Here is a 13,274-nt window from a genome sequence, read left to right on the forward strand (position 1 = left end):
GTTTTTCAAAGATATCATATCATGAGTGTTTCAATCAATCAATAGACCTTAGATTGTAAAAGAAGTATTGAAGAAGATATCAAAATACAATTTGAACACATTTGGAATGGTTTTTCAAAGGTATCACAAGTGTTCGAATCAATTAATAGACCTTAGATTGTAAAAGAAGTATTATAAACATATGAAAACACAATTTTAACACATGAAATTGTTTTTCAAAGATATTCATAAGTGTTTCAATCAATCAATACACTAAGATTGTATTAAACATATCAAAACACAATCTTAACACGTGAAATTGGTTTTCAAAGATATCATAAGTGTTTTCAACCAAACCAATTAATAGCGAAAAGAACAAGTTGCAAACATTTAGTTAAGAAGTAATACGCTTGTTTTCAATAGTTAAGATACTTTTAAACTATTATTACACAGAGCATTCACTTTCTTATAGTTTCCTAGGTTAACTATAAAACCTTAGATTGTAAATGAAAGAAGTATTAAACATATCAAAACAAAATTTTAACCCATGAAATTGTTTTTCAAAGATATCATATCATGAGTGTTTCAATCAATCAATAGACCTTAGATTGTAAAAGAAGTATTGAAGATATCAAAATACAATTTGAACACATTTGGAATGGTTTTTCAAAGGTATCACAAGTGTTCGAATCAATTAATAGACCTTAGATTGTAAAAGAAGTATTATAAACATATGAAAACACAATTTTAACACATGAAATTGTTTTTCAAAGATATTCATAAGTGTTTCAATCAATTAATCATAGACTAAGATTGTATTAAACATATCAAAACACAATCTTAACACGTGAAATTGGTTTTCAAAGATATCCTAAGTGTTTTCAACCAAACCAATTAATAGCGAAAAGAACAAGTTGCAAACATTTAGTTAAGAAGTAATACGCTTGTTTTCAATAGTTAAGATACTTTTAAACTATTATTACACAGAGCATTCACTTTCTTATAGTTTCCTAGGTTAACTATAAAACCTTAGATTGTAAATGAAAGAAGTATTAAACATATCAAAACAAAATTTTAACCCATGAAATTGTTTTTCAAAGATATCATATCATGAGTGTTTCAATCAATCAATAGACCTTAGATTGTAAAAGAAGTATTGAAGAAGATATCAAAATACAATTTGAACACATTTGGAATGGTTTTTCAAAGGTATCACAAGTGTTCGAATCAATTAATAGACCTTAGATTGTAAAAGAAGTATTATAAACATATGAAAACACAATTTTAACACATGAAATTGTTTTTCAAAGATATTCATAAGTGTTTCAATCAATTAATCATAGACTAAGATTGTATTAAACATATCAAAACACAATCTTAACACGTGAAATTGGTTTTCAAAGATATCCTAAGTGTTTTCAACCAAACCAATTAATAGCGAAAAGAACAAGTTGCAAACATTTAGTTAAGAAGTAATACGCTTGTTTTCAATAGTTAAGATACTTTTAAACTATTATTACACAGAGCATTCACTTTCTTATAGTTTCCTAGGTTAACTATAAAACCTTAGATTGTAAATGAAAGAAGTATTAAACATATCAAAACAAAATTTTAACCCATGAAATTGTTTTTCAAAGATATCATATCATGAGTGTTTCAATCAATCAATAGACCTTAGATTGTAAAAGAAGTATTGAAGATATCAAAATACAATTTGAACACATTTGGAATGGTTTTTCAAAGGTATCACAAGTGTTCGAATCAATTAATAGACCTTAGATTGTAAAAGAAGTATTATAAACATATGAAAACACAATTTTAACACATGAAATTGTTTTTCAAAGATATTCATAAGTGTTTCAATCAATTAATCATAGACTAAGATTGTATTAAACATATCAAAACACAATCTTAACACGTGAAATTGGTTTTCAAAGATATCCTAAGTGTTTTCAACCAAACCAATTAATAGCGAAAAGAACAAGTTGCAAACATTTAGTTAAGAAGTAATACGCTTGTTTTCAATAGTTAAGATACTTTTAAACTATTATTACACAGAGCATTCACTTTCTTATAGTTTCCTAGGTTAACTATAAAACCTTAGATTGTAAATGAAAGAAGTATTAAACATATCAAAACAAAATTTTAACCCATGAAATTGTTTTTCAAAGATATCATATCATGAGTGTTTCAATCAATCAATAGACCTTAGATTGTAAAAGAAGTATTGAAGATATCAAAATACAATTTGAACACATTTGGAATGGTTTTTCAAAGGTATCACAAGTGTTCGAATCAATTAATAGACCTTAGATTGTAAAAGAAGTATTATAAACATATGAAAACACAATTTTAACACATGAAATTGTTTTTCAAAGATATTCATAAGTGTTTCAATCAATTAATCATAGACTAAGATTGTATTAAACATATCAAAACACAATCTTAACACGTGAAATTGGTTTTCAAAGATATCCTAAGTGTTTTCAACCAAACCAATTAATAGCGAAAAGAACAAGTTGCAAACATTTAGTTAAGAAGTAATACGCTTGTTTTCAATAGTTAAGATACTTTTAAACTATTATTACACAGAGCATTCACTTTCTTATAGTTTCCTAGGTTAACTATAAAACCTTAGATTGTAAATGAAAGAAGTATTAAACATATCAAAACAAAATTTTAACCCATGAAATTGTTTTTCAAAGATATCATATCATGAGTGTTTCAATCAATCAATAGACCTTAGATTGTAAAAGAAGTATTGAAGATATCAAAATACAATTTGAACACATTTGGAATGGTTTTTCAAAGGTATCACAAGTGTTCGAATCAATTAATAGACCTTAGATTGTAAAAGAAGTATTATAAACATATGAAAACACAATTTTAACACATGAAATTGTTTTTCAAAGATATTCATAAGTGTTTCAATCAATTAATCATAGACTAAGATTGTATTAAACATATCAAAACACAATCTTAACACGTGAAATTGGTTTTCAAAGATATCCTAAGTGTTTTCAACCAAACCAATTAATAGCGAAAAGAACAAGTTGCAAACATTTAGTTAAGAAGTAATACGCTTGTTTTCAATAGTTAAGATACTTTTAAACTATTATTACACAGAGCATTCACTTTCTTATAGTTTCCTAGGTTAACTATAAAACCTTAGATTGTAAATGAAAGAAGTATTAAACTTATCAAAACAAAATTTTAACCCATGAAATTGTTTTTCAAAGATATCATATCATGAGTGTTTCAATCAATCAATAGACCTTAGATTGTAAAAGAAGTATTGAAGAAGATATCAAAATACAATTTGAACACATTTGGAATGGTTTTTCAAAGGTATCACAAGTGTTCGAATCAATTAATAGACCTTAGATTGTAAAAGAAGTATTATAAACATATGAAAACACAATTTTAACACATGAAATTGTTTTTCAAAGATATTCATAAGTGTTTCAATCAATCAATACACTAAGATTGTATTAAACATATCAAAACACAATCTTAACACGTGAAATTGGTTTTCAAAGATATCATAAGTGTTTTCAACCAAACCAATTAATAGCGAAAAGAACAAGTTGCAAACATTTAGTTAAGAAGTAATACGCTTGTTTTTAATAGTTAAGATACTTTTAAACTATTATTACACAGAGCATTCACTTTCTTATAGTTTCCTAGGTTAACTATAAAACCTTAGATTGTAAATGAAAGAAGTATTAAACATATCAAAACAAAATTTTAACCCATGAAATTGTTTTTCAAAGATATCATATCATGAGTGTTTCAATCAATCAATAGACCTTAGATTGTAAAAGAAGTATTGAAGATATCAAAATACAATTTGAACACATTTGGAATGGTTTTTCAAAGGTATCACAAGTGTTCGAATCAATTAATAGACCTTAGATTGTAAAAGAAGTATTATAAACATATGAAAACACAATTTTAACACATGAAATTGTTTTTCAAAGATATTCATAAGTGTTTCAATCAATTAATCATAGACTAAGATTGTATTAAACATATCAAAACACAATCTTAACACGTGAAATTGGTTTTCAAAGATATCCTAAGTGTTTTCAACCAAACCAATTAATAGCGAAAAGAACAAGTTGCAAACATTTAGTTAAGAAGTAATACGCTTGTTTTCAATAGTTAAGATACTTTTAAACTATTATTACACAGAGCATTCACTTTCTTATAGTTTCCTAGGTTAACTATAAAACCTTAGATTGTAAATGAAAGAAGTATTAAACTTATCAAAACAAAATTTTAACCCATGAAATTGTTTTTCAAAGATATCATATCATGAGTGTTTCAATCAATCAATAGACCTTAGATTGTAAAAGAAGTATTGAAGAAGATATCAAAATACAATTTGAACACATTTGGAATGGTTTTTCAAAGGTATCACAAGTGTTCGAATCAATTAATAGACCTTAGATTGTAAAAGAAGTATTATAAACATATGAAAACACAATTTTAACACATGAAATTGTTTTTCAAAGATATTCATAAGTGTTTCAATCAATCAATACACTAAGATTGTATTAAACATATCAAAACACAATCTTAACACGTGAAATTGGTTTTCAAAGATATCATAAGTGTTTTCAACCAAACCAATTAATAGCGAAAAGAACAAGTTGCAAACATTTAGTTAAGAAGTAATACGCTTGTTTTCAATAGTTAAGATACTTTTAAACTATTATTACACAGAGCATTCACTTTCTTATAGTTTCCTAGGTTAACTATAAAACCTTAGATTGTAAATGAAAGAAGTATTAAACATATCAAAACAAAATTTTAACCCATGAAATTGTTTTTCAAAGATATCATATCATGAGTGTTTCAATCAATCAATAGACCTTAGATTGTAAAAGAAGTATTGAAGATATCAAAATACAATTTGAACACATTTGGAATGGTTTTTCAAAGGTATCACAAGTGTTCGAATCAATTAATAGACCTTAGATTGTAAAAGAAGTATTATAAACATATGAAAACACAATTTTAACACATGAAATTGTTTTTCAAAGATATTCATAAGTGTTTCAATCAATTAATCATAGACTAAGATTGTATTAAACATATCAAAACACAATCTTAACACGTGAAATTGGTTTTCAAAGATATCCTAAGTGTTTTCAACCAAACCAATTAATAGCGAAAAGAACAAGTTGCAAACATTTAGTTAAGAAGTAATACGCTTGTTTTCAATAGTTAAGATACTTTTAAACTATTATTACACAGAGCATTCACTTTCTTATAGTTTCCTAGGTTAACTATAAAACCTTAGATTGTAAATGAAAGAAGTATTAAACTTATCAAAACAAAATTTTAACCCATGAAATTGTTTTTCAAAGATATCATATCATGAGTGTTTCAATCAATCAATAGACCTTAGATTGTAAAAGAAGTATTGAAGAAGATATCAAAATACAATTTGAACACATTTGGAATGGTTTTTCAAAGGTATCACAAGTGTTCGAATCAATTAATAGACCTTAGATTGTAAAAGAAGTATTATAAACATATGAAAACACAATTTTAACACATGAAATTGTTTTTCAAAGATATTCATAAGTGTTTCAATCAATCAATACACTAAGATTGTATTAAACATATCAAAACACAATCTTAACACGTGAAATTGGTTTTCAAAGATATCATAAGTGTTTTCAACCAAACCAATTAATAGCGAAAAGAACAAGTTGCAAACATTTAGTTAAGAAGTAATACGCTTGTTTTCAATAGTTAAGATACTTTTAAACTATTATTACACAGAGCATTCACTTTCTTATAGTTTCCTAGGTTAACTATAAAACCTTAGATTGTAAATGAAAGAAGTATTAAACATATCAAAACAAAATTTTAACCCATGAAATTGTTTTTCAAAGATATCATATCATGAGTGTTTCAATCAATCAATAGACCTTAGATTGTAAAAGAAGTATTGAAGATATCAAAATACAATTTGAACACATTTGGAATGGTTTTTCAAAGGTATCACAAGTGTTCGAATCAATTAATAGACCTTAGATTGTAAAAGAAGTATTATAAACATATGAAAACACAATTTTAACACATGAAATTGTTTTTCAAAGATATTCATAAGTGTTTCAATCAATTAATCATAGACTAAGATTGTATTAAACATATCAAAACACAATCTTAACACGTGAAATTGGTTTTCAAAGATATCCTAAGTGTTTTCAACCAAACCAATTAATAGCGAAAAGAACAAGTTGCAAACATTTAGTTAAGAAGTAATACGCTTGTTTTCAATAGTTAAGATACTTTTAAACTATTATTACACAGAGCATTCACTTTCTTATAGTTTCCTAGGTTAACTATAAAACCTTAGATTGTAAATGAAAGAAGTATTAAAGATATCAAAACAAAATTTTAACCCATGAAATTGTTTTTCAAAGATATCATATCATGAGTGTTTCAATCAATCAATAGACCTTAAATTGTAAAAGAAGTATTGAAGATATCAAAATACAATTTGAACACATTTGGAATGGTTTTTCAAAGGTATCACAAGTGTTCGAATCAATTAATAGACCTTAGATTGTAAAAGAAGTATTATAAACATATGAAAACACAATTTTAACACATGAAATTGTTTTTCAAAGATATTCATAAGTGTTTCAATCAATTAATCATAGACTAAGATTGTATTAAACATATCAAAACACAATCTTAACACGTGAAATTGGTTTTCAAAGATATCCTAAGTGTTTTCAACCAAACCAATTAATAGCGAAAAGAACAAGTTGCAAACATTTAGTTAAGAAGTAATACGCTTGTTTTCAATAGTTAAGATACTTTTAAACTATTATTACACAGAGCATTCACTTTCTTATAGTTTCCTAGGTTAACTATAAAACCTTAGATTGTAAATGAAAGAAGTATTAAACATATCAAAACAAAATTTTAACCCATGAAATTGTTTTTCAAAGATATCATATCATGAGTGTTTCAATCAATCAATAGACCTTAGATTGTAAAAGAAGTATTGAAGATATCAAAATACAATTTGAACACATTTGGAATGGTTTTTCAAAGGTATCACAAGTGTTCGAATCAATTAATAGACCTTAGATTGCAAAAGAAGTATTATAAACATATGAAAACACAATTTTAACACATGAAATTGTTTTTCAAAGATATTCATAAGTTTTCAATCAATTAATCATAGACTAAGATTGTATTAAACATATCAAAACACAATCTTAACACGTGAAATTGGTTTTCAAAGATATCCTAAGTGTTTTCAACCAAACCAATTAATAGCGAAAAGAACAAGTTGCAAACATTTAGTTAAGAAGTAATACGCTTGTTTTCAATAGTTAAGATACTTTTAAACTATTATTACACAGAGCATTCACTTTCTTATAGTTTCCTAGGTTAACTATAAAACCTTAGATTGTAAATGAAAGAAGTATTAAACATATCAAAACAAAATTTTAACCCATGAAATTGTTTTTCAAAGATATCATATCATGAGTGTTTCAATCAATCAATAGACCTTAGATTGTAAAAGAAGTATTGAAGATATCAAAATACAATTTGAACACATTTGGAATGGTTTTTCAAAGGTATCACAAGTGTTCGAATCAATTAATAGACCTTAGATTGTAAAAGAAGTATTATAAACATATGAAAACACAATTTTAACACATGAAATTGTTTTTCAAAGATATTCATAAGTGTTTCAATCAATTAATCATAGACTAAGATTGTATTAAACATATCAAAACACAATCTTAACACGTGAAATTGGTTTTCAAAGATATCCTAAGTGTTTTCAACCAAACCAATTAATAGCGAAAAGAACAAGTTGCAAACATTTAGTTAAGAAGTAATACGCTTGTTTTCAATAGTTAAGATACTTTTAAACTATTATTACACAGAGCATTCACTTTCTTATAGTTTCCTAGGTTAACTATAAAACCTTAGATTGTAAATGAAAGAAGTATTAAACATATCAAAACAAAATTTTAACCCATGAAATTGTTTTTCAAAGATATCATATCATGAGTGTTTCAATCAATCAATAGACCTTAGATTGTAAAAGAAGTATTGAAGATATCAAAATACAATTTGAACACATTTGGAATGGTTTTTCAAAGGTATCACAAGTGTTCGAATCAATTAATAGACCTTAGATTGTAAAAGAAGTATTATAAACATATGAAAACACAATTTTAACACATGAAATTGTTTTTCAAAGATATTCATAAGTGTTTCAATCAATTAATCATAGACTAAGATTGTATTAAACATATCAAAACACAATCTTAACACGTGAAATTGGTTTTCAAAGATATCCTAAGTGTTTTCAACCAAACCAATTAATAGCGAAAAGAACAAGTTGCAAACATTTAGTTAAGAAGTAATACGCTTGTTTTCAATAGTTAAGATACTTTTAAACTATTATTACACAGAGCATTCACTTTCTTATAGTTTCCTAGGTTAACTATAAAACCTTAGATTGTAAATGAAAGAAGTATTAAACATATCAAAACAAAATTTTAACCCATGAAATTGTTTTTCAAAGATATCATATCATGAGTGTTTCAATCAATCAATAGACCTTAGATTGTAAAAGAAGTATTGAAGATATCAAAATACAATTTGAACACATTTGGAATGGTTTTTCAAAGGTATCACAAGTGTTCGAATCAATTAATAGACCTTAGATTGTAAAAGAAGTATTATAAACATATGAAAACACAATTTTAACACATGAAATTGTTTTTCAAAGATATTCATAAGTGTTTCAATCAATCAATACACTAAGATTGTATTAAACATATCAAAACACAATCTTAACACGTGAAATTGGTTTTCAAAGATATCATAAGTGTTTTCAACCAAACCAATTAATAGCGAAAAGAACAAGTTGCAAACATTTAGTTATGAAGTAATACGCTTGTTTTCAATACTTAAGATACTTTTAAACTATTATTACACAGAGCATTCACTTTCTTATAGTTTCCTAGGTTAACTATAAAACCTTAGATTGTAAATGAAAGAAGTATTAAACATATCAAAACAAAATTTTAACCCATGAAATTGTTTTTCAAAGATATCATATCATGAGTGTTTCAATCAATCAATAGACCTTAGATTGTAAAAGAAGTATTGAAGATATCAAAATACAATTTGAACACATTTGGAATGGTTTTTCAAAGGTATCACAAGTGTTCGAATCAATTAATAGACCTTAGATTGTAAAAGAAGTATTATAAACATATGAAAACACAATTTTAACACATGAAATTGTTTTTCAAAGATATTCATAAGTGTTTCAATCAATCAATACACTAAGATTGTATTAAACATATCAAAACACAATCTTAACACGTGAAATTGGTTTTCAAAGATATCATAAGTGTTTTCAACCAAACCAATTAATAGCGAAAAGAACAAGTTGCAAACATTTAGTTAAGAAGTAATACGCTTGTTTTCAATAGTTAAGATACTTTTAAACTATTATTACACAGAGCATTCACTTTCTTATAGTTTCCTAGGTTAACTATAAAACCTTAGATTGTAAATGAAAGAAGTATTAAACATATCAAAACAAAATTTTAACCCATGAAATTGTTTTTCAAAGATATCATATCATGAGTGTTTCAATCAATCAATAGACCTTAGATTGTAAAAGAAGTATTGAAGATATCAAAATACAATTTGAACACATTTGGAATGGTTTTTCAAAGGTATCACAAGTGTTCGAATCAATTAATAGACCTTAGATTGTAAAAGAAGTATTATAAACATATGAAAACACAATTTTAACACATGAAATTGTTTTTCAAAGATATTCATAAGTGTTTCAATCAATTAATCATAGACTAAGATTGTATTAAACATATCAAAACACAATCTTAACACGTGAAATTGGTTTTCAAAGATATCCTAAGTGTTTTCAACCAAACCAATTAATAGCGAAAAGAACAAGTTGCAAACATTTAGTTAAGAAGTAATACGCTTGTTTTCAATAGTTAAGATACTTTTAAACTATTATTACACAGAGCATTCACTTTCTTATAGTTTCCTAGGTTAACTATAAAACCTTAGATTGTAAATGAAAGAAGTATTAAACATATCAAAACAAAATTTTAACCCATGAAATTGTTTTTCAAAGATATCATATCATGAGTGTTTCAATCAATCAATAGACCTTAGATTGTAAAAGAAGTATTGAAGATATCAAAATACAATTTGAACACATTTGGAATGGTTTTTCAAAGGTATCACAAGTGTTCGAATCAATTAATAGACCTTAGATTGTAAAAGAAGTATTATAAACATATGAAAACACAATTTTAACACATGAAATTGTTTTTCAAAGATATTCATAAGTGTTTCAATCAATTAATCATAGACTAAGATTGTATTAAACATATCAAAACACAATCTTAACACGTGAAATTGGTTTTCAAAGATATCATAAGTGTTTTCAACCAAACCAATTAATAGCGAAAAGAACAAGTTGCAAACATTTAGTTAAGAAGTAATACGCTTGTTTTCAATAGTTAAGATACTTTTAAACTATTATTACACAGAGCATTCACTTTCTTATAGTTTCCTAGGTTAACTATAAAACCTTAGATTGTAAATGAAAGAAGTATTAAACATATCAAAACAAAATTTTAACCCATGAAATTGTTTTTCAAAGATATCATATCATGAGTGTTTCAATCAATCAATAGACCTTAGATTGTAAAAGAAGTATTGAAGATATCAAAATACAATTTGAACACATTTTGGAATGGTTTTTCAAAGGTATCACAAGTGTTCGAATCAATTAATAGACCTTAGATTGTAAAAGAAGTATTATAAACATATGAAAACACAATTTTAACACATGAAATTGTTTTTCAAAGATATTCATAAGTGTTTCAATCAATCAATACACTAAGATTGTATTAAACATATCAAAACACAATCTTAACACGTGAAATTGGTTTTCAAAGATATCATAAGTGTTTTCAACCAAACCAATTAATAGCGAAAAGAACAAGTTGCAAACATTTAGTTAAGAAGTAATACGCTTGTTTTCAATAGTTAAGATACTTTTAAACTATTATTACACAGAGCATTCACTTTCTTATAGTTTCCTAGGTTAACTATAAAACCTTAGATTGTAAATGAAAGAAGTATTAAACATATCAAAACAAAATTTTAACCCATGAAATTGTTTTTCAAAGATATCATATCATGAGTGTTTCAATCAATCAATAGACCTTAGATTGTAAAAGAAGTATTGAAGATATCAAAATACAATTTGAACACATTTGGAATGGTTTTTCAAAGGTATCACAAGTGTTCGAATCAATTAATAGACCTTAGATTGTAAAAGAAGTATTATAAACATATGAAAACACAATTTTAACACATGAAATTGTTTTTCAAAGATATTCATAAGTGTTTCAATCAATCAATACACTAAGATTGTATTAAACATATCAAAACACAATCTTAACACGTGAAATTGGTTTTCAAAGATATCATAAGTGTTTTCAACCAAACCAATTAATAGCGAAAAGAACAAGTTGCAAACATTTAGTTAAGAAGTAATACGCTTGTTTTCAATAGTTAAGATACTTTTAAACTATTATTACACAGAGCATTCACTTTCTTATAGTTTCCTAGGTTAACTATAAAACCTTAGATTGTAAATGAAAGAAGTATTAAACATATCAAAACAAAATTTTAACCCATGAAATTGTTTTTCAAAGATATCATATCATGAGTGTTTCAATCAATCAATAGACCTTAGATTGTAAAAGAAGTATTGAAGATATCAAAATACAATTTGAACACATTTGGAATGGTTTTTCAAAGGTATCACAAGTGTTCGAATCAATTAATAGACCTTAGATTGTAAAAGAAGTATTATAAACATATGAAAACACAATTTTAACACATGAAATTGTTTTTCAAAGATATTCATAAGTGTTTCAATCAATTAATCATAGACTAAGATTGTATTAAACATATCAAAACACAATCTTAACACGTGAAATTGGTTTTCAAAGATATCCTAAGTGTTTTCAACCAAACCAATTAATAGCGAAAAGAACAAGTTGCAAACATTTAGTTAAGAAGTAATACGCTTGTTTTCAATAGTTAAGATACTTTTAAACTATTATTACACAGAGCATTCACTTTCTTATAGTTTCCTAGGTTAACTATAAAACCTTAGATTGTAAATGAAAGAAGTATTAAACATATCAAAACAAAATTTTAACCCATGAAATTGTTTTTCAAAGATATCATATCATGAGTGTTTCAATCAATCAATAGACCTTAGATTGTAAAAGAAGTATTGAAGATATCAAAATACAATTTGAACACATTTGGAATGGTTTTTCAAAGGTATCACAAGTGTTCGAATCAATTAATAGACCTTAGATTGTAAAAGAAGTATTATAAACATATGAAAACACAATTTTAACACATGAAATTGTTTTTCAAAGATATTCATAAGTGTTTCAATCAATTAATCATAGACTAAGATTGTATTAAACATATCAAAACACAATCTTAACACGTGAAATTGGTTTTCAAAGATATCCTAAGTGTTTTCAACCAAACCAATTAATAGCGAAAAGAACAAGTTGCAAACATTTAGTTAAGAAGTAATACGCTTGTTTTCAATAGTTAAGATACTTTTAAACTATTATTACACAGAGCATTCACTTTCTTATAGTTTCCTAGGTTAACTATAAAACCTTAGATTGTAAATGAAAGAAGTATTAAACATATCAAAACAAAATTTTAACCCATGAAATTGTTTTTCAAAGATATCATATCATGAGTGTTTCAATCAATCAATAGACCTTAGATTGTAAAAGAAGTATTGAAGATATCAAAATACAATTTGAACACATTTGGAATGGTTTTTCAAAGGTATCACAAGTGTTCGAATCAATTAATAGACCTTAGATTGTAAAAGAAGTATTATAAACATATGAAAACACAATTTTAACACATGAAATTGTTTTTCAAAGATATTCATAAGTGTTTCAATCAATTAATCATAGACTAAGATTGTATTAAACATATCAAAACACAATCTTAACACGTGAAATTGGTTTTCAAAGATATCATAAGTGTTTTCAACCAAACCAATTAATAGCGAAAAGAACAAGTTGCAAACATTTAGTTAAGAAGTAATACGCTTGTTTTCAATAGTTAAGATACTTTTAAACTATTATTACACAGAGCATTCACTTTCTTATAGTTTCCTAGGTTAACTA

Source organism: Phaseolus vulgaris, chromosome 4, assembly GCF_051622355.1.
Source record: "Phaseolus vulgaris cultivar YP4 chromosome 4, ASM5162235v1, whole genome shotgun sequence".
NCBI classification, from domain to species: Eukaryota; Viridiplantae; Streptophyta; class Magnoliopsida; order Fabales; family Fabaceae; genus Phaseolus; species Phaseolus vulgaris.